The following is a 17321-nucleotide window of genomic DNA, read 5'->3' as shown; positions in this document are numbered from 1 at the left end:
TCTTTCCCAATAGAGCATATAGCAGTTAGTGGCAATTCAAAAAATGCTTGTGGGATAAGTGAAAAATAATAGCTACCATTAATGGAACATTTATGATATGTCAGAGGTAGTGCTTATTACTTTCTATAGGTTATCTTATTTAATATTGAACTAAACATTTTTAGTTAAATACCATTATTGCCACCTTCTAAAGAGGAGAAAACAAGCTCAGATAATAACTAGCTCAAGGTGAGAAAGTCAGTGATTGACCGTTTGGAGTTAAAGTAAGTATGACTTGACAGTGCATGCAGACGATTATAATGTTGTTTTATTCCCAAAGAAATAATAAAAATTTAAAAAACAGATATGATTTTCCTTAAATTCAAGTGCATCCTAGAAACCTAGCTCAAACAGTTGTTTCATGTGTCATATCATATGCTTTGCACATCTCATTTTGATGCTTTCTTAGGCAGGTGAGACTTGAACAGCTAAATACAATAATATAAGTATGTTTAAACTCAAATTTTGTTTCAAATCATTAGAAAATAGATGATATTCTATTTACTAATGTTAGGATAAGAATGAAAAGAAAGCAGGATACACATTGGCATCATCTCCTTTTTGCAATCAATATATTAACACATTTTTATTGAGTTATATGGGTTATCATTATTTATCATGCTTTCGATTGAAGATGCCAGATGGGATATTGTCATGGTAATTCTAATAATTCAATTATTTATTGTATGTTTATGTCAAAAGTCCCATTGAGATTTGGAATGCTGGTGACAAAAATGCAATAAAAAGAAACCACTTTATTCATTTATATTCATTAAAACAATATTAGGTGATACATTCCCTCTTCCTTATGGTTAGCAATTTGAATCTCATGATCCTCTATTAAATTTATTATTTGTTGGGACATAATTTGCAAAGATTTCATCTTTAATATTAGTGTTTCTGTTTTGGCTTTCATTATAAATTATGTGTTCACATTCACATGGTGAAAATATATTCCTGTGGAAATTATCATGGTAAATGGGCACAAAACTATCAAATTGAAAAGAAGCTGGAAAAATGTGCAGGAGATGATTGCATTTATTGATACTGAAGCTTGAGTCCTGTGGGGGTGTCAGTGCCTGCTGGACTCTAAGAATCAGGAAGAGATCATTGTATGCTTACTTGCCTTCATACTTGCTCTGTGATATATCCAGCAGAAGCAGCAACAACATGTGGCAAAGGTTTCAACGAGATATAGAATTTGGCCTCTCATTAGAATGGAACTAAAGCCATCCTCAGAGGGTTAGCAACAATTTTGGACAGAAATATATTTATAACCATGCATTAATAGGACTGCACTTTTGTCACAGGATCCTTAGAGTTTCACTTTTCCAGCCAGAAACTTCTGTGGCCAGTGGTGCCTTTGCCTGAGTTGTGCTTGGGCCTGCTGGGGTTATTCTGCCCACTTGGCCCAGCAGGCTGCACTCGGCTCATGCTACTGGCCTAGATCCCATGTCTGCTGAGGGCAATCCAGGTGCTGAGTGGCAAGGGTTGTGTGAGCGAGCAAGCATGAAGTCTGGCCACTGCACACTGCCAGGCACACCAGCTGCTGTGGTGGGGCAGGCAGCTCCAGGTGCTGGCACAGGTTCCAGCTCTGTGTAAGGCTGTGGCTGGATCAGAGGTACCACAAGCAGCTTCCACTGCGGGCACTTGTATGTGGACAAGTAGAATGCAGTGGCACCCAGAAGCTTGGAAACACAAGGAACTGCAGAGCCCCAGAGAGGGTGTCACAACCCTGGTTCAGGGAGCCCCTAGGTCTTTTATCCTTCTTGTTGCCTGCAATGTGATGAGCAGGGAGGCATGTTTCAGCCCTGTTTGTGTTACACCTCTTTCAGTCCCACCATTCAGTACATCCTGAGTACCTGTCCCACATCCATAAAGAATGAGGTACATGGACAACTGGAGGGTGAGCAAGGTGGAGCGGAGTTTTCTTGAGTGACAGAACAGCTCTCAGAAGACCCAAAGTGCATAGCTTGTTTCCACAGGCAAGACCCAAAGTGGATAGCTTGTTTCCAAAGGCAGGTCATCCTGAGAATGTCCAGCTCTAAATGGAGAGGAGAGCTGTAGTGGGTACCTCTGTGGGTAACTCTTTTCCACAGGCAAGTCCTCCCAACAAGTCAAAGATACCCTAAGTTGGTAGCTGCTTCCCATAGCTGGTAGTCTCAACATCTCTGTGAGTCTGGTTGAGTCTGGGGTTTTTATGGGCTCAGAAGGGAGGACGTGCATGCTGATCGGTCCATGGGCAACCAAGGGCAGGCTGGAAAAAGCACCATGAGCTCTGACTCCAGGTCATGGACTCCACCTGGAATTGGTAGCCTGGACCCCAGACTTCAGGCCATCCCTGGCTTGAAGGTGGGGTTTCACCAGGGACCTGCTCCTTTCTGCCCGGGAACCTGCCTGCCTTCTGCCATCAATATGCCATCCACAGCCACAGGCTGTTCCTGCTACCACCCAGCCTCCTTCCTGCACTAATCAGGGCCCAAAGTCCAGAGAGGACCAAGGTGGCAGGGGGCTGGCATGTCAGCACTGCCCCAAGTGCATGCACATCTGGCTGGGTCACAACAGAGCCCGGGCTCAGCCACGACTTTGCTCTGCACTGGAGTGGGTGCTGGGAACAGGCAGAGGCCAGACACAGGAGCGGGATCTTCCAAGCCCATGGATGTAGGGGCTTCCTGGGCCCCCAAGAGTGCAGCAATGCCTGGGTCCAGAACCATTTCTGGGTGGCTGCAGCTGTGCCAGGGAACATGGGGCTCCCAACCTGCCAACTCATTAGGGCGCAGGGCTCTCATCTCTGCCCAGCTCCTGCTGGCTATCCAGAGCATGCAGCCCCAGCAGTGCCTCCCCTGCTGCAGCCAGCATCCCCACAGAGGTCATTGCAGATGGGCTGTCACTGCTATCACTTTGACCCACATTCTTGTAAGGGAAAGTTACTTAACACTAGATATTGACCATATGCATTTCCATTGTTCCTGTACCTAGGGCTTCTGACATTAGAATCTTTGTTTAACAATTGCTTAAGCAGATTCTGAATTCCAGCAGAACATCTGATACCAACCAGTTTAAGGACCCCAAAAGAGGAACCAAATCATCCTGAGAATATAATTTCTTCATCTTCCTGTCCCATAACTTCACCCTGCACTCTTCCACCAATCAACGATTGCCACACCCACACTTAGACTCATTCTAAAACCCTTAAAACCTCTAGCCCCAAACTGGTTGAGAAGGCAGATTTGAGGTTTCCTCACATCTCTTCTTTGGTAGCTTTACAATTAAACCCCTTTCTCTACTGAAACCCAGTGTCTCAGCATACTGACTTGACATGCACATTGGGCAACAGAACTGTTATGGTTAGAGAACCATGAAATAAACCTACCGCCAAAAGAGAGAAGATGAGATTTCTAACTATTAGTGAGCCTTAGTATTTAAGAATCATGCTTCAACCTTAAATAAGGCTCTTTTAGCTTTCATGTCAAGCCTGGATGGTAGGCAAGAGCTAAGGGCAGGTGTTCTGAATTCTACATAAAGGTATGAAGCCACATTTGCCTACTATGGGACACCAAATTCCTTACCCTTCCTATATTATAAAGGACACATATATAAAGAGATATAATATGTGTCCTGATCTAATGTTTACTATAAGATAGCATTCTTTATTTTAATGATGTAGTTTTGCTTTTTAGAAAATATTGACTCTTGATTCAGGCATGTGGAAAGACCACAGAGATTGGGTGCAACTAAGAAACTGTAAACTTGTACCTATTTCCATGTGAAAAGTCTGGCTTTGTTGTTTAGTATATCTTGCCCTTGTTCTTTGCCCTTAATCCAATTATATTGATATTATAGATATAACTGGACACGAAGCTAAATGGGAGGCTCCCTATTTCCCCTTGTGAGCCCCAAAGATTTGAGACAGGTCTCAGTTAATTTAGAAAGTTTATTTTGCCAAGGTTGAGGACCCTCACCTGTGACACAGCCTCAGGGAGTCCTGACAACATGTGCCCAAGGCGGTCGGGGCACAGCCTGGGTTTATACATTTTAGGAAGACAGGAGACAACAATATATGTAAGAATTACAATGGATTGGTCTGGAAAGGCAGGACAACTTGAAGCAAAAGCAGGAAGACTCCAATCAGGGAGAGGCCTTCCAGGTCACAGATAGGTGAGAGACAAAGCCTGCATTCTTTGGGTTTCTGATTAGTCTTTCCAAAGGAGGCAACTAGATATGCATTTATCTCAGTGAGCAGAGAGATAACTGAATAGAATGGGAGACAGGTTTGCCCTAAGCAGTTTCCACCTTGAGTTTTTCTTTCAGTTTAGTCATTTTGGGGGCCCAAGATATTTTCCTTTCATGCTCTACAGAGAACATGGCTCTGTTTGAAGCATCTTACAGTGTAGCACATATTCACATTTAAATATTTGGAGCTACTTACACGAGAAAATTCCAGTTTAGACCAATCGTTAGACTCAACATTTTTAAAGTAATAAGACCTATAGTATATCTGGAAGAAAAATGAAGACTCACATAAGTTCTGGGTTTTAACACTTGTGAGACAAGTGAATAGCTGTGTAGCCTTGGCCATACCTTGAAACTTCACTAAGTATCAATTTCTTTCTGTTAAACAATGATTCATTCCAGGAAGATCTTTTAAAATTGTCTTTAGGATTATATGAAATAAAACTTTAAAAATGGTTTTTTACACTTTTTTTTGGTAGCTTGGAGGTAGCCAAATAGAGCCTGTTAAATGAAATCGAAAGCAGAAGTATTTAAAATGAACAAAAGCAGGAGATTGTGCCAAAATAAAAATTTAACATTCTTTAAAATGTTTATTTTTCATCATGAAATTTTAAATACAAGCTGCATTTCTACAATGCTCAATTTACCAACCTCTTTAGGCAATCCTGTTTAACTGGAAGAAGTTTGACAAATGTGGTGGCCTTGTGGTATATGGATATTTTAACAAAAAGATCAACAGATCATCCAGGTACCTTTGACTCTAGAGGGATATAACACTTTTAGGTGGAAACCTGAAATATACCTGGACATCTGCATAATGACTAAAATTAGCATAGGTTTACATAGTACACAACTTCATTAGAATTTTGATGCCTTGGAAAGGAACAGAAGGTTTGTAAATTTCCTAAGCAAAAGTCTCTCGAGAGGGTGAAGGCCTTAAACAAAATCAGCCCAATGTGAGAGGCATGTTGTGAATGGCTGAAAGGACATAAACAGAGTTCATGAAGCAACAAATGTATTGCCTTTGTCAAAAAAAAAAAACAATTGACCCACTTCTGTAATACAAGCACTCTTACCATACTAGGGACACAAATATCAGGTGGCCCCTCTGTTCTGCTTGTTGAGAAGTGATGCAGAATAAGCCTGCTCACTCAGTACATATGGCCATATATTTTTCATGTAAATACTTGTGTGAAAAACAGGAGGAAATTAGGAAAAAAAGGAGAAAACAAGAATGGGAGAATAGGGAATGTAGAGTAGAAAAGAAGAGGGAAGAAAAGAAGGGTTGGAGATGGGTGGACAAAAAAAAAGAAAAACAGTATGGAATCTGCTTTATTTTTGTAGTTAGCAGTCATAAGGATGTGGGTCCAAAAGATTCTGGACTATAAACTGCTAAGAGGTAGTTTACTCCATGATATGGTTTGGCTCTGTGTCCCCACCAAAATCTCTTGTTGAATTGTAATTCCCAATGTTGGGGGAGGGACCTGGTAGAAGGTGATTTGATCATGGGTGTGGATTTTCCCCTTTCTGTTCTTATGACAGTGAGTGAGTTCTCATGAAATCTGATGGTTTAAAAGTGTATGGCCATTTCCTCTTCACTCTATCTCTTCCTCCTTCTGCCATGTAAGACTTGCCTTGCTTCCCCTCCACCTTCCACAATAATTGTAAGTTTCCTGAGGTCTCCCAAGCCATGCAGAACTGTGAGTCAATTAAACATCCTTTGTTTTTTCCAGTTTCAGATAAGTCTTTATAGCAGTGTGAGAACAGACTAATACACTCTGCCAGAGATTTTGAGATCTGCCAAATTTTCAGCCACACTCTTCACATGGGAATAATAAGAAATGACTCTTTTCCTCCTGTTGGTGCCAGTAGTGGGATCTTCTACCTGAATTTGTGAGCAAAGTGCAAAGCTGTCCAGGACAGTGGGTTTCTGTAGAGGTCTTCAAACTTCAGAGGCAACAGTACAATATGGCAAAGTGGTTTTCAAAACTTTAACCACCAAGGTCTCTTCTAGTATTTTCTTTCTGTTATGTGAACCCAGTATTTTTTTTTCCTACTGAACAGAGCCCATAGACTTAATAATGGCATGTTTTCCATATTTTTATTTATTAACCAGATAAATTATTCCCTTGTTCTTCCAGGTTGATATTAAACACATGGTTACCTCCTTGAGTTTACTTGAATCCAGCTACAATGGCACTTGATCATTCAAATAGCCTTTGTGTTATTATGAATGAAGACAGTCACTGCCTTTTTGAAATATTGAAATTAACACATGGTATTACTTAAGTATGACATTAATACACATGCAAAATTATATTAAAGTAGATGTGAAAATGAATTCCGATAAATCTTCAGATCAGCTAAATGAATAAATAGGTAAATGAAGTTGAAAAGGGACCCTATATTAGTCTGTTCTCACAATGTTATGAAGAAATACCTGAGACTGGTTAATTTATAAAGAAAAGAGGTTTAATTGACTCACATTTCTGCATGGCTGGGGAGGCCTCAGGAAACTTACAATCATAGTGAAATGAACCTCTTCACAGGGCAGCAAGAGAGAGAATGAGTGACAACAGTGGAAATGCCAGACACTTATAAAACCATCAGATCTTGTAAGAACTCACTCACTATCAAGAGAATGGCATGGGGGAAACCAACACCATGATTCAATTATCTCCACCTGGTCCTGTCTTTGACACGTGGGGATTATGAAGATTATAATTCAAGGTGAGATTTGGGTGGGAACACAGAGCCAAACAATATCACTCCCTCCTGACCCCTCCAAAATCTCATGGCCTCAACTTAAAAAACAATAATGCCCTTCCAACAGTCCCCCAAAGTCTTAATTCAGTATTAACCCAAAAGTCAAAGTTCAAAGTCTCATCTGAGACAAAGCAAGTCCCTTCTGCCTATGATCCTGTAAAATCAAAAGCAAGTTAGTTACTTCCTAGATACAATGGGAGTCCAGGCATTGAGTAAATACACCCATTCCAAATGGGAGAAATTGGCCAAGACAAAGGGGCTGGAGGTCCCATGCAAGTCCAAAATCTGACAGGGAAGGAATTAAACGTTAAACTTCCAAAATGAGCTCCTTTGACTCAATTTCTCACATTCAGGGCACACTGATGCAAGAAGTGAGCTCTCATGGCCTTGGGCAGCTCTGCACCTGTGGCTTTGCAGGGAATAGCAGTCCTCCCAGCCTCTTTCATGGGCTAGAATTGAGTGTCTGTGGCTTTTCCCGGCATACAGTGCAAAATGTCCGTGGATCTACCATTCTGGGGTCTGGAGGATGGTGGCCCTCTTCTCACGGCTCCACTAGGCAGTACACCAGTGGGGACTCTGTGTGGGAGTTCCAATCCCACATTTCCTGTCTGCACTGCCCTAGCAGTGGTTCTCTATGAGGGCTGTGCCCCTCAGCAAACTTCTGTCTGGACATGCAGGCATTTCCATACATCCTCTGAAATCTAGGTGGAGGTTCCCCAACCTCAGTTCTTCTGTGCACCCTCAGGATCAACACCACATGAAAGCTGACAAGTCTTGGGGCCTGCACCCTTTGAAGCAATGGCCTGAGCTGTACCTTGGTCCCATTTAAAAATGTCCAGCTGGAATGCAGGACACCAAGTCCCAGGACTGCAAAAAGCAGCAAGGTCCTGGGTCCCGGTCCATGAAACCAGTTTTTTCTTCTAGGATTCTTGGCCTGTGATGGGTGGGGCTGCCGTGAAGACCTCTGACATGCCCTGGAGATATTTTCCTCATTTTCTTGGTGATTAGCATTTGGCTTCTCATTACCTATGCAAATTTCTGTGGTGAGCTTGAACTTCTCCTCAGAAAATGAGGTTTTCTTTTCTATAGCATCATCAGGCTGCAAATTTTCCAAACTTTTATGCTCTGCTTTCTTTTTAAACATAAGTTTCAATTCCAAACCATATCTTTGTGAATGCATAAAACTGAATAGCTTCTAAGAGAACCCAAGTTACCTCTTGAATGCTTTGTTGCTTAGAAGTTTCTTCTGCCAGATACCCTAAATCATCTCTCTCAAGTTCAAAGTTCCACAGATCTCCAGGGCTGGGACAAAATGCCACCAGTCTATTTGCTAAAGCATAGCAAGAGTGACCTTTACCACAGTTCCCAACAAGTTCCTCATATCCATTTGAGACCACCTCAACCTGGTCTTCACTGTCCATTTCACTATCAGAATTTTGGTCAAAGTCATTCAACAAGTTTCTAGGAAGTTCCAAACTTTCCCACACTTTTCTGTCTTATTCCGAGCCCTCCAAACTATTCCGACCTCTGCCTGTTACCCAATTCCAAAGTCACTTCCATATTTTCAGGTATCTTTATATCAGCACCCAACTCCTGGTACCAACTAACTATATTATTACATTCTCAGCCTGCTATGAAGAACTGCCTGAGGCTAATTTATTTAAAACAGAAGTTTAATTGACTCACAGTTCCTCATAGATGAGAAAGCCTCATGAAACTTACAATCATGGCAGAAGGCACCGCTTCACAGGGTGGCTGGAGAGAGAATGAGATGCTTAGAAAACCATCAAATCTCATGAGAATTTACTCACTATCATGAGAACAGCATGGGGAAACTGTCCCCATGATTCAATTACCTCCACCTGGCCCCACCCTTGACATGTGAGGATTATGGGGATTATAATCAAGGTGATTTGGGCAGAGACACAGAGCCAAACCATATCAGACCCCTTGGGGCCTCCTGAAAATCTTAAAAGAAGTTTAAGAATTTTTTCTCTCTTTTCTCACTGATTCTGATATGTGGTCCATTCTCCTTCCTCACTGTCTCAGATAAGTAGAAAGACACAGTAGAAGGTAGAAGCAATGGTTGGAGCATCCAGCCCTGCTCCTAGCTGGACATGAGATTTTAGGGAGCTACTCTGTCTCCCATGAGCTCTTGTTTTCCATCTATTAAATGAAGACATTGGGTTGTGTGATCCTGCTATCTCTTCCTATTCTTTAGTGCTGTTACATTTTTTAAACACTACTTTCTCTGAGCCTCATTTTTCTTATCTATAAAAATGGGAAGAATGCCTACCTCATAAGGTGACTTGAAGGATTAGAAGATAGTAATCAAGTATCTCTTCCTATACAAGTCTATTTCCTTCCTGAATTTAGTTAGCAAGAGTTCACAGAGCAAGTTGAGATAAAGAGTGTAACACTATTTGAATCTATTTGAGTTCAATATTTTATACAGCAAGTGAATTTTGGGTAGTAAGTATTCATTAAATGTTTTTAGTTCCTAGATATCTATGAAAGCAGCTTACATAAAAGGCAACCCTCACTAAAGATTTACCCTTGTTTCCTTGACCCTGAGGCTTAAGACAACCTTGTTCAGCTTTGCAGCCCTGGCACCTAGCATAGTACCTAACAGTCAGAAGGTGCACAGTGGATGTTTGTGGCTTTCAGGAAAGTAATAAGACCCTGCTAAGCCTTTTCTATAAAATATTCAATAATATCTATCCCCAATTGAGTTTTTGTAAAGAATGGTCAAAAGATCAAATTCAAAACAGTTAAAATCACAACTCTCATACAGATATAAAATGAATAGACATTAAAGACTTTTCATAGCTCATTTATCAATGAGAGAACCGCAGTATTATAGCCACTTCAGTGGAAAATCCAAAATAAAGACATGCATAAATAAGAAATATTGAAATGGATATATAAATGCAAGCAAAACTAGCTTCTTCCACGGTGGAGAAGGAAGTCAAATGAACCACACTATTGAACAGAAAAAAATTGCCTACAGAGAAAAATTATTTTGCATTTCTAGCAGTTATTTACAATTTGCAGAGTTGTAAATTCTATAGACTTCTTCCATAGAATCACCTTCTGATAAGCAGAAGGGTGTGCTAAATATATAGTTTTCCATTGATGCACCAATTTTTCCCTAGTGAATAAATTAGACAATGCATGGAAATTGCTTAACTGGTACCTAGCTTATAGAGGATCTCCAATAGATGGATACTTTATTAAATTTTAACGGTGGCATATGACAGTGGTAGATTAAGTGTCTTCTAGTATTTCATAAATTGAACAAGAATTGGACAATCACTTATTCTACTTTCCAACTTTGGTATTCATTCTCCCATGTAATTCAGGACTTTTTTCTTTCTTTTTCTTTCTCTCTCTCTCTTTCCCCTCCCCCACCCCCATCTCTTTTTAATTAGTTCTACTATGTTTTCTTACTATGTACCACGAAGGATCTGCAAATTGCTGAACGTGTTAAGACACTTCCCTCTAGACTTACACATTATCCTAAATATTCCGCTAATAAAACAGAATGACACTGATCAAAACTAAGTCTGAGAAAAAATTTACAAAGACTTTATTCATAAACTTGTGGCAAGGGGATACCTCTGCTATATCTTGCATTTAAGCAAAGTTTCCAAAGTGTTAGGAAGAGGAGTAAATTTTAGGGTGTAAAATGCAAAAATAGTCAGACTTACCTGATTGGCAAATGTTCTATTAAGATGGGATTTTGGAAACTAGAGAGGCTTTCTAAATGGTACATTTTACAAGTATTTGTTGGCTACAAGGGGGCACTCGTGCAGTTTGGGGATGTTTCAAATGAGAGAAGTTTAATGTGAGAGGCAGAGGGTTTTCTGTGGCTGGCTATTTTTGGGAACAAGAGGGCATTAATGGGTGGTTTGTCATGTCATAATGATTCTTATGGGCTGGTCAAAGAGAACTACCATGGCTGACAGTTTCTTAATAAAAACTAGTTAATATAAGAGAGTGTTAAATTAAATAAGTAATATAGTTCAGATGCACAGGAAGTTATTTTTGTTAAATTTAGTTAAAAGAGTACTGTGAATTCTAAATAGATGTGCAATTTCAGGCCAAAAAAATGTAATGGAGAAAAAAAAATATGTGATGTCAAATAACAAAATTTCAACAATTTGGGTTTCACAATCTAATTGACTTTTTTTTTTTTTTTTTTTTTTTTTTGAGACAGAGTCTCGCTCTGTCACCCAGGCTGGAGTGCAGTGGCGCAATCTCGGCTCACTGCAAGCTCTGCCTCCTGGGTTCATGCCATTCTCCTGCCTCAGCCTCCGAGTAGCTGGGACTACAGGTGCCCGCCACCACGCCCGGCTAATTTTTTGTATTTTTAGTAGTGATGGGGTTTCACCATGGTCTCGATCTCCTGACCTCGTGATCCGCCCGCCTCGGCCTCCCAAAGTGCTGGGATTACAAGTGTGAGCCACCGTGCCCGGGCTTCTAATTGACTTTTATTAATTATTCATGAATTGGGCAGCATCTCATCTATAAAAATAGGAATGGACTTCATTGGATATAGCAGAACAGTCAGTTTTTGAAAGGTAGCTTGAGCAGAAACAAAGAAACAGCATATACATAAAAGAAGATTGGTTAATGTCAGGTTACTTTCCTTGTTAGGAAAGTAAAGACAGTTATCATGGTGGGTCAAGATGACTGGCCCTTTTTCAGATGGTTTATGTGAATCTCTTGTTATTTTGGAAAAAAAAAAAAGGACTTTTTGGAGATTTTCCTTTTTTTTAAAGTATTACTTCATCTGCATGACACTTAACATGAGTGGCTCCATTTTGCTTTGGTCTACTGGGGCCTATTGCAGGAGTTTAGTCCAAAACAACAGCCCTCTATAAATTTTATTTAATAGTCGTTAAGGTGTTTCATCATAATTATGATATACTGTGACAGGAAATTCATTATCTATTTTTTTTTGGAATTCTTCATTAGCCTCGTGCCAAAATAACTCTTTTCATTTGTCTTAGGCCAGATTCAACACACAAAATATTTTGATATTAATTATTTAAACAAAACAAAGCAATAATCAATGGTCTTCCCCACCATCTGACTAAAACAAGAGAATATGGTATTCAGTTTAAATGGACTTATTATCTAACTTCCCCTATTTATAAGTCTTTGCTTTACAATTTGTTGCAGGAAGTCAGGGACCCTGAATGGAGGGACTGGCTGGAGCCGTGGCAGAGGAACATAAATTGTGAAGATTTCATTTTAATGTGGACATATATCAGTTCCCAAATAATACTTTTATAATTTCTTACTCCTGTCTTTACTTGAATCTCTGAACATAAATTGTGAAGATTTCATTTTAATATTGACATTTATCAGTTCCCAAAATTAATACTTTTATAATTTCTTATGCCTGTCTTTACTCTCTTAATACTGTTATCTTCATAAGCTGAGAATGTATGTCACCTCAGGACCACTACTGTGTTAACTGTACAAATTGATTGTAAAACATGTGTGTTTGAACAATATGAAATCAGTGCACCTTGAAAAAGAACAGAATGACAATGATTTTCAGGGAACAAGGGGAGACAACCATATGGTCTGACTGCCTGCAGGGTTGGGCAGAATAGAGCCATATTTTTCTTCTTGCAGAGAGCCTATACATGGAAGTGCAAGTAGGGAAGATATTGCTAAATTCTTTTCCTAGCAAGGAATATTAATAATTAAGATCCTGGGAAAGGAATGCATTCTTGGGGGGAGGTCTATAAACGGCCGCTTTGGGAGTGTCTGTCTTATGTGGTTGAGATAAGGACTGAAATATGCCCTGGTCTCTTGCAGTACCCTCAGGCTTACTAGGATTGGGAAATTCCAGCCTGGTAAATTTTTGGTCAGACCAGTTCTCTGCTCTTGAACCCTGTTTTCTGTTGTTTAAGATGTTTATCAAGACAATACATGCACAGTGAACATAGACCTTTATCAGTAGTTTTGTTTTGCCTTTTGTCCTGTTTCCTCAGAAGCATGTGATCTTTGTTCTCCTTTTTGCCCTTTGAAGCATGTGATCTTTGTGACCTACTCCCCATTTGTACACCCCCTCCCCTTTGGAAAACCTTAATTAAAACCTGCTGGTTTTGTGACTCAGGTGGGCATCATGGTCCTACCGATATGTGAGGTCACCCCTGGAGGCCCAGGTGTAAAATTCCTGTCTTTGTACTCTTTTTCTTTATTTCTCAGCTGGCTGACACTTATGGAAAATAGAAAGAACCTATGTTGAAATATTGGGGTTGGGTCTCCCAATTACAATTTGACAAATGAGGCTAACAAAAGCATCTGCTAGACAGTGCGGATAGCAAGATCTTAAGAAATATTACTGTGCTGACTGAATAAAATAATATATGTAAAAGCAATTCACATAGCCCAGGCCCATGGTAACATCTCAGATGTTAAATTCCTTCCCACCCTCTTAGGGCATGCAGTAACAAGCCAATTTTAATTAAAACTATTATATTGAGTCTCTAATCAATAAACTTTTATTTAGCCTTTACCAGTCACCCGGAGATCTACTACTAGGTGTAACTGTATTTACAAAATGACCATAACATTTGATATAGTTTTTAAAAGAGAAAACATTTTTCCCATTACTTTCTATCATACAAAAAATAAAAACGGTCAGTGTGTGTGTGTGTGTGTGTGCGTTTTAATTTCTTTTTTAGTGCAAGTTCTAGGTGTTAAAATCTACCAGCATTTATTGACCATTAAATAATACTAATTATACCTTTTTCTTCTACTTTATGTAGGAGTTACTGGACAAGCAAGAATAACTTATGCGGATTAACAATATGGAAACATCCTGAAACTACTTTGGAATTGCCATAAATTAAGTGGGTTCAAGTTCTGCAAACAGAGAAACGGGTCCATGAACAATTTGCTACAGGTAAGTGAGAGGTATAATTTTTTCCATGAGAATCCTTCAAAGATTCATTGACTATGGGGTTGTTAATTACATTTCAGATCATTATAATTCTCCTTTAGTACAGCTGAGAGCTTCTTTTCCCTCCCAAATGTACACATGTGGATGCCAGGATATGGCTAAATCTCTGGCCATTTCATCTTGTTCATTTGGGCTTCAGACAGTTACAAAAGGAGAAAGCGGGGGAAAACGTTGCCACCTCATAAAACTTTTACCAGTAGTGATTTATGCAGAAGGGCGGGAGTCAAACTGTTTCTCAAACAGATGTTTCTGAGCACTACACCAGGAGTTGAAAGAGTGGCAGATTGTCCTGCTTGGGATTCAGAATGAAACAGGCAGACAAATAGTGATGCCCCGGCTCCTTTTCTTTGAAACTGGGGCAGTGGTTCAATCATTAATATGGAACAAAGTGTTTGGGAATGGTAGCTGGCTTTCGATTCTGTCTTTGAAAACCTGGGGAGATTGGAAAGCTTTATGTGGTGACAGCATGAAAATATTTTCTGTTGGGCTACTGGAAAAGTTGTACTTGTCTGAATGAACCAGTGGGGAAGAATGAAAGTCTGAGTGACTCAAAGCAAGTGGCAGTTTGTAAGCTGGAGGATTGGGTTGTGGCATCCTCTGTAGTTAATAATTGCTATACCATCAAGAGTCAAGGGGACTCACACCTAGAAATAGAAGCCATCAGCTCTGCAAAATTGAAACAATCTCTTTTTTCATTTGTGGGATTTCACTGTGTTGAGGAAAAAAAAGATCAAATTATAGTGACATTAAGCACCATTGTAGAGGAGAAGTTTGTACTTTCCCTTTTACTGGCAAATACTTGAATTATTTGTGCTGCTGTAAGGCATAAGTAGAAATGTTGTAAGTGGACTGGAAATGAAGGTAGAAAGTATTGCTCATGCATTTTCCTATTAATATTTAGCTCTCTCTCAGTTGCATTTGTAACAGCTATCTGTCCTACATTCATAACTCATGATCCTCCCAGAAGATAACCCTTTCTTTCATCAACTCCATCACATTATGTAGATTAAGCTGAATGGAAGATATGTTAATCTATCTTCAGGGATATCACTTTGTTTGGAGAGTCACATAAGAACCTAGCTATGGAGGTGTTTGCAAGTGTGAAGTGCTCTCTAAAAATGAGGAAGCAATGGTAAGGTAAACATAAGGTACCAGCCACTCAAGGGAAATATCAATCAAAAAGAGAGAGAAGACTTGGCCGGGTGCAGTGGCTCACACCTGTAATTCCAGCATTTTGGGAGGCCAAGGCGGGCAGATCACGAGGTCAGGAGATTGAGAGACTACCCTGGATAACAGGGTGAAACCCCGTCTCTACTAAAAATATGAAAAATTAGCCAGGCGCGGTGGTGGGCGCCTGTAGTCCCAGCTACTCGGGAGGCTGAGGCAGGAGAATAGCATGAACCCGGGAGGTGGAGCTTGCAGTGAGCCGAGATAGCACCACTGCAGTCCGGCCTGGGCAACAGAGAGAGAGTCCATCTCAAAAAACAAACAGAGAGAGAGAGAGAAGATTTGAATCTTTCTTTTTAAAAGCATATGTAATTGTCTTTTTTTCCTTGCCGTCAAACTTTGTCTTTCTATTTATACACAGGGAAGGGTGTTGTTCCCTTAGGCTCTTTTGTTTATTGAGAAAAAAGACTCATTTAGGTGACCCATGTAAAAAGGGAATTTTTATGGCAACATGTGTGGGCTGGAACTGAAACCAAATTAAGAAACAAGAATAAAAAAGAAAGGCAGTTCTAGAAGCTTCTTATATGCTTGTGTCATTCTTATGAGCAACAGGAACTTTAAACTTTTGCAACTCTCTTCTCCCTGAATGTCTATTCATTTCTGTTCTTTTTTGTTTCTGATTATTTTTCTTAGCCTTTTAATAATTGTTCCTCTTAAAATTTTGCCTTGCACATAGCCTATCATGGCCTCTGCAGCTGCTTTCCCTTTAACAGCTTCAGCTCCTGCTGCTAATGACCTGTGTGAATCAGGTTACATTCAGGAAACAGAAACCACACCATTTATTTTAATAGGCAGAATTATCAAAGAATGGTTAGCCAGTTATTGGCGAATAATAAAGGCAAAAAAAACACTGAGGAATCATAAAGGTAGTAATTACAGGAAGTGGATATCCTGGATGCAGGGACGAAAGTAAGAGTCAGAGATTATTAGAATTCAGAATACTGGAGGAGGGGCTTTGAAGAAAAGGAATACAGGAGTCTTGGGTGAGGGTGTTCCCCGCGAAATAGAGGGACTTTAGAAGCTCAGCAAGGACTCCACAGAGCTAAGAATCTTTCCTTTAAGGACAGGCTGCTAGCTGGGGCTGTAACCCAGAAGCTCGGATTGGGGTACCCACGGAGCTGGGATGCAGAATTTGGTGGGGGATGGTACTCAGCCAGTGTTACAGCCTGAAAACTAGAAAGGAATCCACAGGCAAAGCTGTAATCACATCTCTGAGGAAGGGGTACAAGCCAGCTAGTGCTGTTTTATCACTAGGAAAGAGTGCGATTGGGTTTTTTTTTTCTTCCTGAATTGTAGAAAAATGTATAAAATAGAATCAACTGCTTCACAGTGGCTACTGAAATCAACAGGGTGACATTGTCAGAAGCAGGAAGCACTTTCTTCTTCCCTCTCAAGCTTCTATTCTCCCTCTGTATCCCTGTATTGGCAAACAGGGAGCCAGGTGGCAAAGGAAAATATATGCTTTGCACTGACCCAGACCCAGCATCTCAAAGCAAGAGGAGGGTGGACTTGAACTGAGAGATCGTAATGTAATAACAAGCACACAGCCTATTCTGTGTGTGTTTATGTTTGCGTGTGTGTGTGTGTGTTTAAATTTTCAAAAGAGAGAATATGATTGGCTCAATTCACCTGATCACTGAGATCATAGCATATGACTTAATTAAAATTTGCTTGACTTTTGGTCAAGTGCCATTCCTGATTTAGTCAAGTGGCATTAGATTGAGGGTTATGGCAGAATTCTATAGAAAACATGGCCACTTAGGTATCAGGGCTATAAACTGAATGGTATTCCTTAAAATCAACTAAGGACATTCATATGATTGCCGTGCAGTAGAGATACAAATATGTAGATGTCATATTGCTGATGACTGAATTTTTAATTCAACTTTTTTGTTTTTAAAATATAGTTGTAAAAAAAAATAACACAGAGATCCCGAGTGCCTGTTCCCCCTTTATACCCAATGACAATATCTTGCAAAACTACATAGTACAATACTATAACCAGAATATTGATATTACTACAGTCAAAATACAGGTCATTTCTATCACCACAAGGGACCCTCCTGTTGCC

The 17321-nt window shown here is 40.0% G+C and overlaps 1 protein-coding gene across 4 annotated transcripts in view; it reads left to right on the top strand.

Moving 5' to 3' along the window:
• The window catches only part of LRRC4C (leucine rich repeat containing 4C), a 1364302-nt gene that overhangs the window by 811609 nt on the left and 535372 nt on the right, over positions 1 to 17321 (top strand). For all 4 annotated transcript variants that reach the window (XM_030829357.1, XM_030829356.1, XM_030829355.1 and 1 more), the window contains one exon: positions 13830 to 13966. The gene's annotated coding sequence lies outside the window, so the exon portion shown is untranslated. The remainder of the gene's footprint in view (positions 1 to 13829; positions 13967 to 17321) is intronic.

The sequence above is a fragment of the Nomascus leucogenys genome, chromosome 15 (assembly GCF_006542625.1).
Source record: "Nomascus leucogenys isolate Asia chromosome 15, Asia_NLE_v1, whole genome shotgun sequence".
Taxonomy (NCBI): domain Eukaryota; kingdom Metazoa; phylum Chordata; class Mammalia; order Primates; family Hylobatidae; genus Nomascus; species Nomascus leucogenys.
Note: the sequence above shows the minus strand (reverse complement) of the source record. Positions and strands in the feature narration are given on the sequence as shown.